This window comes from Octodon degus, unplaced genomic scaffold, assembly GCF_000260255.1.
Source record: "Octodon degus isolate 3935 unplaced genomic scaffold, OctDeg1.0 scaffold00241, whole genome shotgun sequence".
NCBI classification, from domain to species: domain Eukaryota; kingdom Metazoa; phylum Chordata; class Mammalia; order Rodentia; family Octodontidae; genus Octodon; species Octodon degus.
In genome coordinates, this window is record NW_004524817.1 from 251,855 (window position 1) to 268,916 (window position 17,062).

The window sequence follows — 17,062 nt, forward strand, 5'->3', positions numbered from 1 at the left end:
TTTAAATTTTAGGGAAGGGTTTACAGGGTGTTCGGGGTCTCACTAGTGGATTGGACTCATAGTGATCCACTTGTTTACAGCCTCCCAAGAGCTGGGATTACAGGCATACACCACCCTGCCCAGTCCCAATTGCTGTCTCAGCATGCCCCTGGGGTGGGGCTGGCATGGCAGGCCTGGGGATTGAACCCCTGGCCCCTGAGCCTGCCTGCAAGTACTTTCATCTGCTGAGCTATTTGGACTCTGATTTTTTAAAATAGAATATATGTATGTTGGTATTTGGTGCTACTGTATTTTGAACTCAGGATTTTCCCACTGAGGTATATCCCCAGAACTTTTTACTTTTACTTTTTTATTTTAAAGACAATAAAAAACCCACTGAAAATGATACAGAATTTCAAAACAAGATGATAGGAAATCAACAATGGTTGTTATATTGCATACTGTTATTTTCAAAACAGTTGTTCAGATTACCAGATATAAGCATGCAAAATTAGTCAAAAAATTTTAAAAAAGCATTAACTGTTCTTTTCAGCAAACCACAGCAATTAATGACATGATTATTTTAGCTATCATGGATTTTGTTTAGCTTTTCAGTTTCTTAAACTAGGGAGACAATATGATGTTTACACATGAGGGCATGGTTTATTACTTATCAGTATGGTCTCTAGTTGCATCCACTTACCTATACAAGCCTCAAGTTTATCTTTCTTTACAACTTATAATACCCCATTGTGTGAAAATACGACACTTTTTTTATCCATTCCTCAGTTGGTGGGCATTTGAGTTGTTTCCAAGATTTTCTCATGCCCTATAATTTTTAATGATGTGCTTTAACTGTATTGTGAGAATTTCAGATTTATGTTGATAAGAGACAGCTATATTTGGAGGCCTTATTGTATATAAAATTCATGAAGTTATATCTTTTGTAGGATTGACTCTACAGGTACATGTATGCTAATTATTCGACATATAATTATTCATGGGAAAAACATCTATTGAATACCTTCCATATTTCAAGCACACAGCAGAAAATAGCCTATATAATTTTGCAGGTTGCTGTCCAAAATGAAAATATGGGTGTTTCTTTTTCAGAAATTAAGGATATAAGGCAATGATGGCAGGGCATTAGCTCAGATATGAAGCCCTTCCTGTCTATGCCACTTCAGTCATAGACTGTACACCCATGGCTGGTCCTGGAAAGGTCCTTAGGACATAGTGGCGAGTAGAAACTGTCTGCATCCTGATGGGACTCATAGTTTTTTGAAAGGGACATATTATTAACAAAAATCACATGAAATCATTTGATTTTTCATAAAAATAAAGACATAATACTAATGATAATCACACACTAAGATAAGTATTTCAAGGGACAAGGCTGATGCTCCATCAGATGATTTATCAAAGGAAAGAAACCCAGGCCTGAACATAGGGCAGACTTCTCTGGAGAAGCCATGCGTTGGTCCTACCCTTAGAAAGAGTAGAAATCTCTGATGTGTTTTAACTGAGCAGCAGGGAATGGTGGGTAAATGAAAAAATGTGAAGGAGCAGAGTGGATGCAGAGTGGATGGAGGTCCATTAATTTAGAAAGGCATCTGGACATTGGGACCAGAGACAGTGTTGGCCTCCATGGGGAAAATGGTCAAGGGGATGGAGCTGTGGATGGCCATGAGAGGCAAGGTCTTTGGATAAACATGTGCAAGAGGAGGGGAAAGCAGGCAAGGCTGGAGGATTTTTTGTTGACATTCTAAGAGTTTGATGCCAGCAGGGGAAGTTTAAAGGAAGGATCCAAATGACAATTTCTTTGGCTATGTTTTTCCTAGTAACCATTCAGAAAGATGAGGTAAACACATATTTATAGTATGAGAAAGAACAAAAAACTTTTCTTTTCCACAAACCCATCTATGTCTTTGGGAGAGAAGGAAATCAGGGATTCTGTTTCACCCCTCAGTAATGAAAGCAGTGGGTGGTCACACATGAGACTTGAAGTCTCCTTGGATGCCAAAGGAGCCCCATGGTTCAGAAAGGTCAGGATCAGTCCTGAGGGAAAATGAACAGCTAGAACAGCCACGCTGAGAAGTTTGGCTGTATTCTCCCTTCCCTCAGGGCCAGCCGTGCCTTTACACCAGCTAGCTTCTCTGGAAAAGGGGTCAAGCCCTCTTCTAGAAGATGCATGATGCTCCAAAGGCTTTAGAGCAAGTAACTCTTGCAAGAATTCCTGAAGTGAACCTGGTTGTGCAAAAAACAAACCACAATGACATTCCCTCTTAACAGGAGCAATGTAAAAAGTGTTAAAGGAGCTGTATCAGCCTTTCTGATGAAGGATAAAACCCAACTGTGAGCAAGCAATCTAGAAATTTTTCCTTTCCTTTGCTTTCAGTACCCAAGCTCTCTTCTGCCCTGTGCTCCTGGGATCCTTGTTTCTATTTAAACATGTCTGGTTTCCAGGGAGTGACTTTTTCTTACCTGGTCAAGGTTTCATGTAAAGTTATTCTTCTTCAAGAATAATATTTTCAAGATCATGCCTGAAACACTAGCAACAGATAGGTTTGAGACTGTGGCATTTCAAGTTCTCTGTGAGTGTGCGGTGCTTCTTAGCAGCCAGGCATCTCCTAGCAAAGCCGGCCTTACAAGGCCTCACCAGCGGTGTGCGTCTCACTGTGAAGAGAAGGCACAGTTTACGAATACCTGTTATGTTGAAAATCAGCCAGGGTTCAGTGAGGTAGTGTCTTTGCTGCTTTTCTCTGTTGTGGAGGCAAAATACCTAATGTTCAAAATGAAAGAGGAAAGATTCATTTAGTTCACAGTTTGTAGAAGTTTAAGTCCATATGTGGCTGGCTGTAAGGCAGGGTGGCTTGGCAGAGAAGCATCACAGAAAAGAACAGTTCATGGTACCCACTAGGTGGCAAAAGCAACGAGGGACTTTAACAGCATCTTTCTGTCCCTTTCATGTTCTATTTAGGCTACCGAGATTAGGGTGGTGCCCAACCAATCAGTGGACTGATTAAACAACCTCATACTCTTAACCCCAGCATTGCACCCTTGACTCACACACTCTAGTTTCAGTCACCTCTGAGTAAGGTCCATTTATGACCACATGAGGCTTTGGGATCCATCTAAACACCAACCATAACCTTCTGCCTCTCGTTCCCCAAAGACTCATGCATATCCCTTTATGCAAAATAAATTTAGTCCAAATCTAAGAGTTGTCAAAGTTGTAACAGTTTCAGAATTACTGAAAGGTCCAGGTCTAAGGTCTTCTCTGAGTTTTAGGGCAAATTCTTAGCTTCAAGCACCATACAAAAAAAAAAAATAATAATCCAATGCTTCCAATGTTTAGTGACACATGATAGACATTTCTGTTCCAAAAATTCCAAACAGGGGAATGCAAAATCCAGAAGGGCGGACATTAACTCCTGTAGTTCCATGTTCAGCCTTTGAGGTACTTTCTGACAAGATATAAACTCCAGAGGACTTGGGTGGCTCCAGCCCTGTGGAGCCTCACTGCCAGTGGTTGTGGTTCCCATGGCTTCTCTCTTGGGCCAGCTCTGCTCACTCCTTGTCGTTTTCCTCAGATGAACCACATTTCTGGCTTCTCCGAACTTCTGGGGTCTCTACCGCACTGTTGGCTTTATACTCACAGCTGCACACACCCCCCTCTCAGGGGCAAGCTCTCTGGCCTCCCAGGCCTTCTTCTGAAATCTACATGCAAGCCTTCCTGACTGCACAACTGTGTTCTCCATGCTCCTAAAACCAGCACCACGTGGATGATGTGAAAGTCTACCATCAGCTTGATCAGTAGCCAGCTTTCCTTCTCTCTTGGCAGCAGGGGCTGAGAGTCCATGAACCAAATCCTGAGGAAAAACTTGCCCAGGCAGCTGCCATTCTGAAACATGGTTTTTTTTTTTTTTTTTTTTTTTTTTTTTGGTGGAACCAGGGATTGAGCTCAGGCCCTTGCACTTGCCAGGGAAGCGCTTATTCCGCTGAGCCATCTCCCTGGCCCCAAACACACAGTTAGTCAAGTTTGGGTGTGGAGGGAGACAATGTTAATCAGTTTAACAATAACCCACAACCTTCAGACCAACTCTGAAACATGTTGATGTGAGGCTCACTGCTCAAAGCACAGTCTTTCTCCTTGGCAATTCTGAGGCTGCACAGGGTGGAGTACTGTTGCTTGTTGTGATGCCCTCAGGCCATCCTTTCTATTCTGTTCCTTCTCAGCAATCAAGATCTGTTGTGCTCTTACCTCTGGAGTCCACAGCTTTATTGGAACTTCCTTTCTGGCCAAATTTGCAGTGTTTTAAATCATTCTGCTGGACTCTTTGATCTTGATCCTCAACATAGATCTGGCTAAAGGTCCCCAACAGAAATCATGCCACTGCCACACCATTAGACTGCCTTGAAATTTCTTCTGAAAGATTCTGCCTTGAATCTCAGTCTCAAGCAAAGTTTCTGGACCTGAGAAAAATGCAGACAAACATTTGCCAAGCTGTAACACAAGTCAGGTTGGAGAAGGCTGAAGTTCCCCAGAGAAAGCACACAGAGACAGATATCAGTGGCACAGCAGCAGGCAGCTGAGTAGGGCAAGAGATGCCTGCGTCTTTATTGATTGACTCCTATACAGGTCGTTATCGATGTTTATATTCTTGTATAGTGCCATAAGGAGCACACGGGTGTCTACCTGTGCTAAGTCTGGGTGTATAACTATATCCTGTTGTGTATGTCTCTGCTATACAGTGAGATCACATATTCAAATGTTGCTAGATACCCCTGAGCTTTGAAGCAGTCTGAATGGTTCTCCATAACATACCATCTGAAGTCCAGCAGCCAAAGCAGTCATCCTTTTAAGCAGAAACTTTTCGAGCCTAGTCTTTACCAGAAGGATTTCTCTCAGCCTTCTGGTTTTCTGAGCACTGACCAGAATCTCCCATATAGTACAGCCTAAGGTGCTCCTGCTCTTCAGTTGGCATCTCTGAACCTTTCCAAACTCTTCCCACAAGCCATTCCCAAAGGCTCCTGAACCACATAGTCAGGTATAGCCACACCAATGATCCTATTTCTCGGGTACCAAATTCCATCTGAATTACTTTTCTTGTCACTGAGCCAAAATACGCAACATCCCAAGTTAAAAGAGAAAAGGTTTGCTTAGCTCACAGTTTGTAGAGGCTTCCACCCATACTTGGTTGCCCCCAAGGCAGAGTGGCTTTGCAGAGGAGAGCAGTTCATGGTGGGCAAAAGGTAGAAAAAGCAAGGGGGAAGACAAGCCTCCTCATGTCTCCAGGGTACCAGGATGACTGGGGTACCAAGCCAATCAGTGGACTGATTTAGTAGTCACCCACCCTTAATTGCAAAACCTTTAATCGTAGCACTGTAGGATGAATCAACCACAGGCTCTAGATTCAGTGACCTCTGCAAAAGCTCCGCCTGTGACTACATGAGGCTTTGAGGGGACATCTAGGCACAAGGAATCATAGATAGTATTGGCAATTTGGTAAATTAAGTCCATCATGAAATCTTATAAAAATTTCTTCCCTTCCTTGACCTATCAGAATCGCTTACTTTCTGACCACTGGCCTTGGTGTAAGAATTTGGTATTAAGTATTATCTGCTTTTCTTCAGTGCTTCAGAGAAATGATCAGAAGTGCAGTAGGAGAATTAGACATGTGGCAGTGGGTGAAAAATGGACTGTTGACTTTTAAGTGATTAAAGCTTGATAATACGAGAAGAGAATTATTCTATCTTTTAGAAATAAAATAGAACTGCATGAGTCCTTTCTTTTCTTTTCCACATAAATAATTCAGACACCTTACTTAGAATTTTATGCTTTGGGATTTGATCCAAAAACTAGAATCTATTTTTGTCATTCTCTGTGATGCCAAGAAATTACTACAAATTTTATAAACTAATTTCTCCTCAGTGAGAGAATGTCTTGTCTAATTCCCTCCATTGTTCCTCAGATCACCCTATGAGTCTAATGGCACGTATGTGCATCTCTTGGTTGCATCTTTTCGTAGTATTCATAAAATCTCTCACAAGCAAAAGATGAGTGATGCTCACTGGTTTTCTGCTTACCACCATGGGGTAGTATCAAGGCTGCAGTTCCATGGACACACATTAGATGGCAGTGTGTGACGCAGATTGCCGTTCATCTCAGCCCTGCAGGAGCAGCTGACTGGGTAGAGTTTGCATCTCTGGGGCATGAAGTCCCAGCCAGAGGAAGAGGTTTTCCTCCTAGGAGATGCGTTTTCCCCATAAACTTGCTTTGCTGAATCAGTAAACTGCAGTTTGACACCAAAGAACACTACACTTCTTTAATTTAAGCCTGAAAAAATGTTTACTTCAAAATTCCTCTTCAATGCACGGCATAATCTTCAGTTATATGATGTGCTGACCTCTCTGTACTTCATATTTTATTAATTTTTGAAATCAGGGTCATCTTCAGAAACCTACTGGTAAGTGTTTTGGATATTTTATAAGGCAGGCTGGATAAACCCAGATTTTGTGATTCGACTTTTTAATCACCATGAATAAACTACCTTAAGCACCTGCGTGTGTGCTTAAAGGACACTCAATTAGGTGACTATTCTTTTTGATTATTTTAACATAGTTTTATATAATATTTTCCCCAAATGAAGTGATAATTCATTAGTAGTCTTAAAATAATCATTAAAGAAGAGACAGGCACCTTGGGAGTTTTACCAAAGATGAAAACAGAGTGATTACTTCGGTAATAAGCATTGAAATCGTTTGCAATATGATACTCATTATTAAACATTATCCAAGAAGACCTGACTCAGCATAGTAACAGATATTTGTGAATAATTTTCCTAAAGTAAGAGTTCTTAGAAGATGTATGTGAATCGTACACAGCACCCGAATGCACTGATATTTAACAATTCAAGCAGAATTAAACTCATGGATAGTGCTTTTCCGGGCCTTCCCTGCTGTCTGGATTTGTGTTCTCAAATCGGGAGCTTTGCCCTGACCTCTGTTTTGCAGTGTGTGTGGCCGGCCTGGCTTTCCCCACTTGAACTAATATGCCACATCATGTTTATTTTTCTACACCTCTTTGTCCATTTAGATTTTAGAGCTCTGTCCAATTCCCCATGCTCTTGGAAGTCCCAGCTTTGTCTTTTCCTGACCTGACTCACTCTGCTGGCACTCAAGCCTGGCACAGTTAGGTTAAACCAGTAGGCATCATCAGAATTGTTTCTACTTGGCTACAGCTCTTAGAATTCCAAAATTGTGTGGTTGATCACAAGGATCTGTTTCCTCAGTGTGTGAGGCACAGGCTTTTGGAACATGGCTCTTACTGCCCTTTTCAATGCTGGTGTCTTTTAGGATTCTACCCCCGGCCCTCATTTCTCACTCTTTCCAGTTTTCATTTACAGTTTCAACAACTCTCCGCTTCCCAGTTGCTATGCTTCACTTCCAAGCCTGTGTTTGTAGCCTTGATCCCTCTTCTGACCTTTGGTACTGTGGGTAACTCTCTCTGTAGAGATGCTTCGGGGTCTCATTGGCACCACTGTGAGACCGACAGCTCCTGCTGCATTTTCCTTGTGGATTTGATCTTTCTGCTCATCTCAGGTTAGTGCCTGTTGCCAGCATGCCTCTCTGTATCCAGGTCAGAAATCTCATATTCATACTGATCTTTTTCTTCCTCCAAACAATGGCCAAATACTGTTGATTCTGACACCTAAATACCTTGGAAAATATTTTTTCACATTTCTTTTGCTGGTATCTTAAATCTGACCAGCTTCATCTCTTAAATTTCTGCAACTATCTTTTAACTGATCTGTTTCGGTCTCACTCTTTTGCAGTTTTGTGATGATGAAATCATTTGAATGTTCATTTGATCAGATTTTCTTTCCTACTTAAAGTCTTCATTGGGCTTCTATCTATATTCCACTTTTTTTCTGAGCACTTAATCTGGCCTTTTAACTTTGTATAAAAAGTCTTTCCTGTTCTTTATTGAAACATATGCTCTCTCTACCATAGCATTTACAGAATATATTGCATTTATTGTATTACCCAGGCCTGACTAGAGACCATGCCCATTTTATACATCTATTTTATCTCTGATATTTAGGACTTTGTTTTCAATATTTGTGGTTGTAATACACGATTGAATTCACTTATAGCAAAGTATCAATTCATATTTGTTGGACAATTCCTGTGGAAAGTGGTTTTAAGTGGTCCATAGATTGTGTCAGCTTGAGAAGTTAAAAGCTTAACTACATAAGCTCAGCAATTCCACACCCTGGGGTGTGGAGGCCCCACCCTAGAGTGACTCATCATTTAAAGGATATAATAGGGAATTGAGGAGGGATGGAGTGGTCCATTTCCTCAGGAGTTCCAGTCTTCCCAGGGTGCTTGGACATCATCTCCTGGCTTCTAGCGCAGGCTCTTGGGCCTCCGCCTTGGATCCTTCAGCCTCTGCCTTGGGTCATCAGTCTCCTGTAGCAGACCCATCAGCCTCCTGATACAGACTTGCATGGAACACTGAGTGAGCTCCACATCTTGGACTCAATCATTCAGTCTCTGGTGTGCAGATGCCCTCTACACGCTTCCTCATCCAACTCTGTGGCTGACTGTCAAGCCAATCCTGCAATTTCTTATGCATTTATACAGCTTGTGTTATATCTGTTCCTCTAGTAAAACCTGACTGATAGAGTGGTGGTGAGTGTATTTGAGTGCCATTGCTTTCAAAAGTCTCCTGTGTTTTTAATAAATAACCACTACGGATATGGGAAGAGAATCTTCAAACAGCCATATGTTTTTGTTTTGTTATCTCCCCTTGGATGTGGCTAAGATGGTGTATGTAATCAGCCATCTGATTGATTGGTTACTATTTTATATCACAGTCTTGTTTACCTTCTCATATATTTGTCTTCTCTTATTTGTACTGTAATGTAAAAGTCATTATTTGTGTTATTCCAGGTGGTGGAGCATCCCCTAGTATTTTGTAGAGTACTTAAAAATAGTAAATGCACCAAAGATGCCATGTTTAAAGCTTAGAATATTGATGGCTTTTCTGCCAGCCTCTGAGGAAGATCAGAATTTGGATTGGTTTATTTTGACTGACCTTATAACAATGGGCAGTATAGTGCTAAGATGATATGTGGTGTTCAGATGATAGTCAATTGGAATATTTAACTGTGTGAGGATTATCTGCCGAGTTCAGGGGGCTGTACTGACTGCTGATCAGTCATTATCTTTTCTTGCTTTGCAATGATTCCGTGCTAAGAAATTCACTAACAGAATTTTTAAAACTTGAAGAGCTCATGTCCTAGAGATCTAATTTTAGCGGTTACATACTGGTAAAGACTGGTAAATAGTGGTAAAGACATTTGAAAATATAGAAGGCCCAGCGAGCCATGTTTTTCTTCAGTTAGCACATATATTGTCAGAAAAAAATAATGGTAGAAAATAAAGGCTGATGCTACACATCTAGATGCCTGGTGCAGTCTTCAGGGTTACAACGGCTGTCAAAATAGCATAAATATGGAGCTCTAAACAGCTAAAATATTTAGCTAAACCTCTTTTTGCAAGCATGAAACATAAAAAAAATCATAAAATATGCTGGGATAAGCAGGACAGAAGTTTTCTTTGGGCTTGTGTGAAAATGTCCAGAGGAATGCCATCCAGAGCTTTAGAGCACAATATGATCACATGCCATAATTTGGTGTCATGGGAAGACACTGTTTTCATTATCTGAGAAATTAAGATGTTGATAGAACCTACCTCAGAAGTAACGGGATGCAATGGTGGAAGATATGTGACGGCTTTAGAAACATCCTGGCTCATATAAATATGCTGAGCTGTGAAAGGCTCAAGTCAACAGCTTCTGTGGATAACCCACTGTTATTGTGGACTGCAAAGACTGTGTGGGATTGTTTTGCTGAATTCACGCACCTGTAGTATTTAGATGCCAGTGGAATATCCATCTCTGACAGGGCTAAAGAAAACAAGGGGATACAAAGGAAGGACCATTTTGTATCTCTATATGCAGAATAGTTAACAATAGATATACAGCTACTTTTGCTTAATTCAATGAGAAGAAAGATTTGTACTAATAGTGTTTGGACAGGATATCCTGTCTGCATCTTGTACTATGGATAACCACTAAGAAGATAACGATGTACAATGTATTAATTATTGAAACTGTCGATCAGTTTTGAAACTGTCTCATTGCTATTTGTGTCTCAAAAAAATAAATAAAAAAAAGAAGAAAAAGAAACATCCTAGTTCATAGACAGTGCTCAATAATGTTATGATTTGGATCTATAATGGACCCCAAAGGCCAGTATGCTAAAGACTTCATTGTAAACTTGTGGCAGTGTTGCAGATAATGGAAATCTTAGGAAGTAGGCTCTAGTGGAAGGCAGTTGGGTCACTGGGGCATACCCTTGAAGGAGATGTTGATACTCCAGCTTCTTCATTTCTTTCTTTTCCTCATGACTACAATAAGGTGAACAGGCATCTTCAACCACATAGTTCTCCCTTAATATACTCTCACTGCAGGGCCAAAAGCAACAGGGCTGACAAACTATGGCCTAAACTCTTGGAAACTATGGACTGAGCTCCCAGAGGCTATGAACCAAAATAAACTTCTCTTGTTCATAGGTTGCTTATCTCTAATATGTTGTCACAGTGGTCAATCTTGTGTAATTGTATCTGTTAATCTGAGCAAAAGACTTGACAATAAAAATAGATAATATAGCAACCATTGTTAATTAGCTATTCTTGTTTTGAAAATCTGTAACATGTGTTTGGTTTTGCTCTTGCTTTTACTCTTCAGAATTAAATTAAATTGAAAAACAAAATCTCATGTAATTAATTAACGGGGGAGCCACAGATTCATCAGGTGATCCAACTAACACATGTATAACTAACATTCTGATAACATACTGAGGAGAGTGGTAAAGAGTGAGATATGACAATGCAATGAGGTTTCTGACAGTGTGGGAGACGGTATCCAACTGCATCTGAAAGGTAACTGGGCACTAGCTGGCTGGGTTAGTGGCTCGCTGGGGCTGGCTCCAGTCAGAGAACCAACCCATCCTGAACTATGAGGAAGCACAGGGGTGGGAAGAGGCTTTTAGCCTGGATTTCACGAGGTGTGGCTGCAGAGGGCGGGGCATGGTAGGGATTTTGGTTGTATTGAAGATCGTCTGTCAGACACCCACCAGGATGAGCAGGAGAGGGGGCTTTGCCATGGCTGGCTGAGTATCTGCAGGCTTCTGGAGCAAATTTGTCGTGTTCCAGGCCCTCTCTGGTTGTAAGCCCCAGGAGGGGCGCCTGTAGGCAGCATGGGGGACGTGGACAATCGCTGCATTGCTCTCCCTCAGACCCAGATGCGACGGCTTACTGGTGAGCAGTGTAGGCCATATAGAGGTGACTTCCCCAAACTGGCTTTCAGTTGGAATAGTGCGTCTGCCCGAGGCTGTGCATGTCTTCATGGAAGCAGGTGGGTAGTGTGTTGGGCTAGCACTGCTCCTCACTAACAACCATAGCTGAGCCCAGGCAAGCAGGCCATGAGCCTGGGGGGCTAAGGTATGAGATAACATCTCTACTGAGGACTACGTGACTCCAGAGAACATTCCTTCCAGAATTGACTGCAAAGCAAGTTACTCATTAACCATAAGCTGAATCTGGCTGTTCTGATCCTTTTGCAAGAAGGCTTTGTTCCCTCTGTTGTAAGCCTTGCCTGCCTAGCACTTAACTAGCCCATCCAGCTATAGTCCCCTCACTATTTTCCTCACTGTGAATGTGATCATGAAACACTGAGGTCCTGGCTGCCTCATGGCCTTTGGTTCTCCATGAAGAACTGGCCGCCCAAGATCCCATTATGTTGCATTTGTCTCTTGCTCTTTCTTTCACTGTGCGTTGTAATACTTTGCAGGAGATTGAGGTTCACTACAGCGGTCCTTACTAGTCTGATATACCTTGAATTTCTATGAGTTTCCTTCTAACAACTGTTGCTTAGGATTGGACATCACAGACTAGCATAGTTATAAAGAGATTTATTTTGGGCTAGCCAAATAGCTCAGCAGATTAAAGTGCCTGTTTAGGCAGAGGCCAGATCCCTGGTGTTCTGTTCTGACCCCGCCTCCAGGGCATGCTGAGACGGTGATTGAGACTGGGTGTGGTGGTGTATGCCTGTAGTCCCTGCTCTTGGGAGGCTGAACACAGGTGAATCATTATGAGTCCGATCTGTGTAGTGAGACTCTATAGACCTGTGGGGGGAAAAAAAAGATTTATTTTGGCTCATAATTCTGAAGATACAAGGACATGGGCTGCTTTTGGGCACCAACTCTGGCCGGACAGAGTCCTGAGGGAGCCTGGATGTCACATTGTAAGTAAGAGGGAGTGTGCTCATGTCTGTCCAATCTCTCTTGTTCTTATAAAGCCAACCAGGATTCAATCATGAGGGAAGAACCTCAGGAGTTTAATCCTAATTATGTCCCAAGCATCACAATTGGGTTAAATTTCAATCTTCTTACTACTGTAAGAAACAAAGTCTTTTAATAAGAAAATATGAACAAGTGAGTGTCTCTGTCTTAAACTCTAGTTTATTCTAGGATGCCTTGTTTGGAGAACACTGAATTACAAAAATGTTTATTTAATGTAGATTCAAGGAACACAGCTTATAGCCAAAGAACTTATCAACAGACAAGGTGTTTCAATGCCTATACCCACACTCTCCCCTCAGCGACCTTTTGCCACTCTTGGCCCCGCAACCTTTCGCACCACTTAGATTAGCCAATTGCAAAAGATTGTGATCATTCAATCCAGCCAGTGTGGAAAAGGTTAGCTGCTTCTCATGCCTTTAGGATAAAATAAGCCTCCTATCGCTTCTCTGTGGTCCTGATACCTCCTTGCTGGGGTACACCCTTTTGCAAAAGTAAAAACTTGCCTTGTCTAGACTTTTTAATGTCTCAGTGCTTTAGTATCTGCACGGACAAACTGAGTTTGGAAGTTTATTTCTAACAGTAACTCATCATGGAGAATCAATTGCAACATGTGAAGCCTTGGAGGACACACTCAGCCATTTCCAAGTAGCTGGGGTTCTAGCTGCACTGACAGCTTCACAGCGCTCTTCAGATAGTACATTAGTGACCAGATAATTAGGTTGAAAGGAAATTTAACTAGATTCAGACTCCTTCATCTACTCAAGAATACTTCAATAACTATAAACCAGAAAAGAGAATGTACAGGTAATCTGAAAACATTTGCGTTTTGCTCTACAAACCACCAAGGTAAACAGCTCAAGCGGCCAGGCCACCTGGGTCGATCCAACACACTAGACACTCACTCAGGCTCACACTGAACCAGCTGGGCTTTGCTTAGAGTCTAGGACTTACCAGAATACAAGTCTCCCTCTTTGGAAAGTTAAGCACTACTTGTTTCCTTGAAAGTGGCCTAAGGTCGTCATTGACAGTAGAGTTCGGGCCAAAGCTAGGCATTTTCACAGATAATATTGCAAATAAAGAAATCAACACATGTGGACACATTTGTATATAAGCCATACTTACATTATAGACTTCTCCCTGCCCCAGTATTTTTGACCAAATGGTATAGAGAAATGAAAAATAAGGAATGGAGTTTTTTTTACCCACTACTATTATGGACTACTGGACTATATTGGATTACTTTGCTGAATTCACATACCTAGAATATTCAAATGGCAATGGAATACCCATCTCTGACAAAAGTAAGCAGAAAAGGGGAATGTAAATGAAGGGCCATTTTGTAGTGAAAAAAAATAAATATCTGTATATACAAAATAGAGGGGCCAGGAAGATAGCTCAGTGGAATAAGTGCTTGCCTGGCAAGCACAAGGTCCTGAGTTTGATCCCTGGTACCACCAAAAAAACCAAAAACACAGAACAAAAAAAAGCAAAAAAACAAAATAGGATAGATATACAGCTACTTTCTCTTAGTCTAATGAGAAGAAAGATTTGTACTAATAGCGTTTAGACAAGATATCATGTCTGCATCTTATAATATGAATAACTTCTACAAAGACAACAATATGCATTGTATTAATTATTGTAACTGCCCTACTAACCTGTTTTGAAACTGTCTCATTGCTATTTCTTTCTCAATAAAATTAATGTATATACATATACTAATTATATATCTATATATCTATATCTATATCTATATCTATATCTATATCTATATCTATATCTGAATGGAGTCTATAATTATTAGGACTTATGTAGGGACTACGGGTTATCCACACTGTGAAGTCTAATCACCCTTGACTTTTTTAGTCTGTCTTCTAGTATAAATGTTAAGGTGGAACATTCTACATGTTCTATTTGCCAAAAATATCCCCTTTGTGAAGCTCACCAGATTTGCGAGAGGCACCTCTGTTTGAAGAGGAGAGCGAGGAGCTCCCTTAGCAAGCCTTGCTGGCATTAATGATTAGAAAGTGCCCGCTGTCATCTTTCAGATAAACAGTAGCGTCCACTTAATGTGTAAGTGGGCAGCAGAAAAGAGGAGGAGACACCAACTGGGGAGAAGTGGCCAGTGCCAACCGCGGCTACGCCACACTCAAGGATGAAAACTGGCCCTCTAGAGCTGCAGCCCTTTGACAAATGCAAACTGCATTTTGAGCAAAGAGAGCATCCTCTTGCTGGCGTCTTAGATTTCTCATCAGGTTGATTTTTCCCTTCTCCTCCCCAGTGGCTGTGTCTTATCTCAGTAGCATATGGAAAGTCAATTTATTTTTTAATCTGAAAGCTATGGAAACAAGCTTAATTTGTGATTTAATCTTTGCTCATGGAAGCACTAATAGTAATTAAAAATTAATCTAAAAGTAAAAAAAAAATCCTCATGCAAATTTTTGATATGTTGTTATGAAGGTATTAAGATATCAAAGAGAAGTTATTCCAAATATTTCCAGCCCTTGAAAAATTTAGAAAAAAATGACATTTCTTCCCGAATTCAGCATTGTTGTGGTAATGGAGAAGTTTGAAATCAGAGTGTTTCTGGAAAAGAACTATCTCTCCTGGCAAGCAGACTCAGCAGCAACAAATCAATGTATGCTCACGCCATGGAGAGGGCTTCCTAACAATGCCAAGATGCAGCGAGGAGTTGTGCTTTTTGCTGGTGTTATGCAACTGATGAGGCCTGTAAGGTAGGAGAGAGTAAGTGGGTGTGGGGTCAGTGCTGCAGCTCAGGAGATGAGATAGGAAAGTGAGGTGAGCCCAAGCACTACAGTGAGAAGGGAAGAAAGGGGCTCCACATTCAGGCACCGGAATGAGTTGTGTAAAGGCAGAGAAGAAGCCTTAAGTGATGACTGGGTGGACTGTGGGGGCTTCGGGTGCCCAGGTTTGCTGTTGTCACTCAGAATCATAGGATCTGTTGCATAACAGTGGTCCTGGATTTAGTGTTAGAAGGTCCTGGGAGCTCATGAAAGTATCCTCTTTTTTTTTTTTTTTCAACAAAATATCTGTGGAAAGCCAGACTTTCTTCATTGACTTCAATCAAAACAACCTATCAAACTGACTACAAGCAGTTGTGCAAATCCAGCCACTTTCTTTTTTATTAAGCAGGAATTATAGAAGTTTGCAAACATGCAAAAAGCCATCACCATTTCACTAATTACTTATTGTCTTAGAAAATAAGTTTTAAAAAAATAAAAACTGTGTCAGTTGTTTATGCTAACTTATAATGATTCTATTATTTTAAATGACTTTAATAAATCTTTAAAGATTTCTGTTAGTTGCTAATATTATGAATGTAGAGAAATAGAATTCAAATAAATGAAAAAGTTTCCTTTAGGTATCTCACCCATGTGTAAGAGAGGAAAGAATATCATCTTGTACCCATAAGCATAGATTATTAAGGAATAAAAGAGCAAATGTTGGTGAGTGAGTGTGTGTGTGTGTGTTCGTGTGCGTGTGTGCGCGCAGCACAAATATGCTTGCGTACTGTTTGGGCAGAATGTACATTGGTATAATCACTCTGGAAAACAACACGGAGGCTTCTCAAATTACTGAAAATGCAACCTCCACATAATGTAGAAGTTCTACTTCTGGGTCTGTACCCAAAAGAAAGGAAACCAGTATGAAAAGGAAAGGGGTCTGGGAGTCCTGCAGCACTAGTCACGGTAGCTAAGATACAGAAGCAGTGTAAATACTTGTGTTAAACAGCTTTTCAAAACGACTTTTGTCAGTGACAAAAATACCTGACCTGCACAGTTGGAAGGGGAGAAGGTTTACTTGGCTCACAATTTCCTCTGCTGGAGCTGAGGAGGAGACATCATGGTGAGAGGCCAAGGTGAAGAAAGGCTGCTGGCCTCCTGTCTTAGTCATTTTCCTTGTCACCGGAACAAAAATTCCTAATGCCCACAACTAGGAGGAGGAGGAGGAGGGGAGGGGAGGGAGAGGGGAGAGGGAAGGGGAAGAGCTTGTTTTGCTTCATCTTGTTAAAGGTTTCAGTGAGGTCCATAGTTGCCTGGTTCCAGGGCTCTAGGGAAAGTAGCCTACCTTTGAGAAAAGCTGCTGAAGTCATGGTGGCCAGGAAGCAAAGAGTGAAGGAGGCTTTAGGAAGGAAAATGCACCCTTCCAGACTGGGACCCCAGTGATGTGCTTCTTTAGACCAGACCCCGTCTCCTAACAGCAAGTCAGCTATAATTCCCCCAGACCCCAGGCAGCTTCCATACACACAATGGGGCCATTTTAGAGCTAAACCATAGCACCCACCCAACCTAGTCAAGAAGCAGAGGCAGCAGGAAGGGAGTGAGAGAGGGAGGACCGGGGACAGATAGGGCCACAGCTCAGGACTCCCCCAGTACACACCCACAGAGTGCTTTACTTTACTCTACTGTCTCTCTAACCAAACACATTATCAGCCAAGGTGAGCCAGCCCAGGACCCCCCAGCACTTGAATGGGTCATGAAAATGTCTCCACACACAGGCAGGGGTGTTCAATATTTCAGATTTTGAAGTGTGCATCAATGCTATCATCAGGTATAGAAAATAATCTGGTTAAGCATTCCTGATTAGATTCCCACAGTGGTCTTTCAGGCGGAGCCTGTGACCCAGAC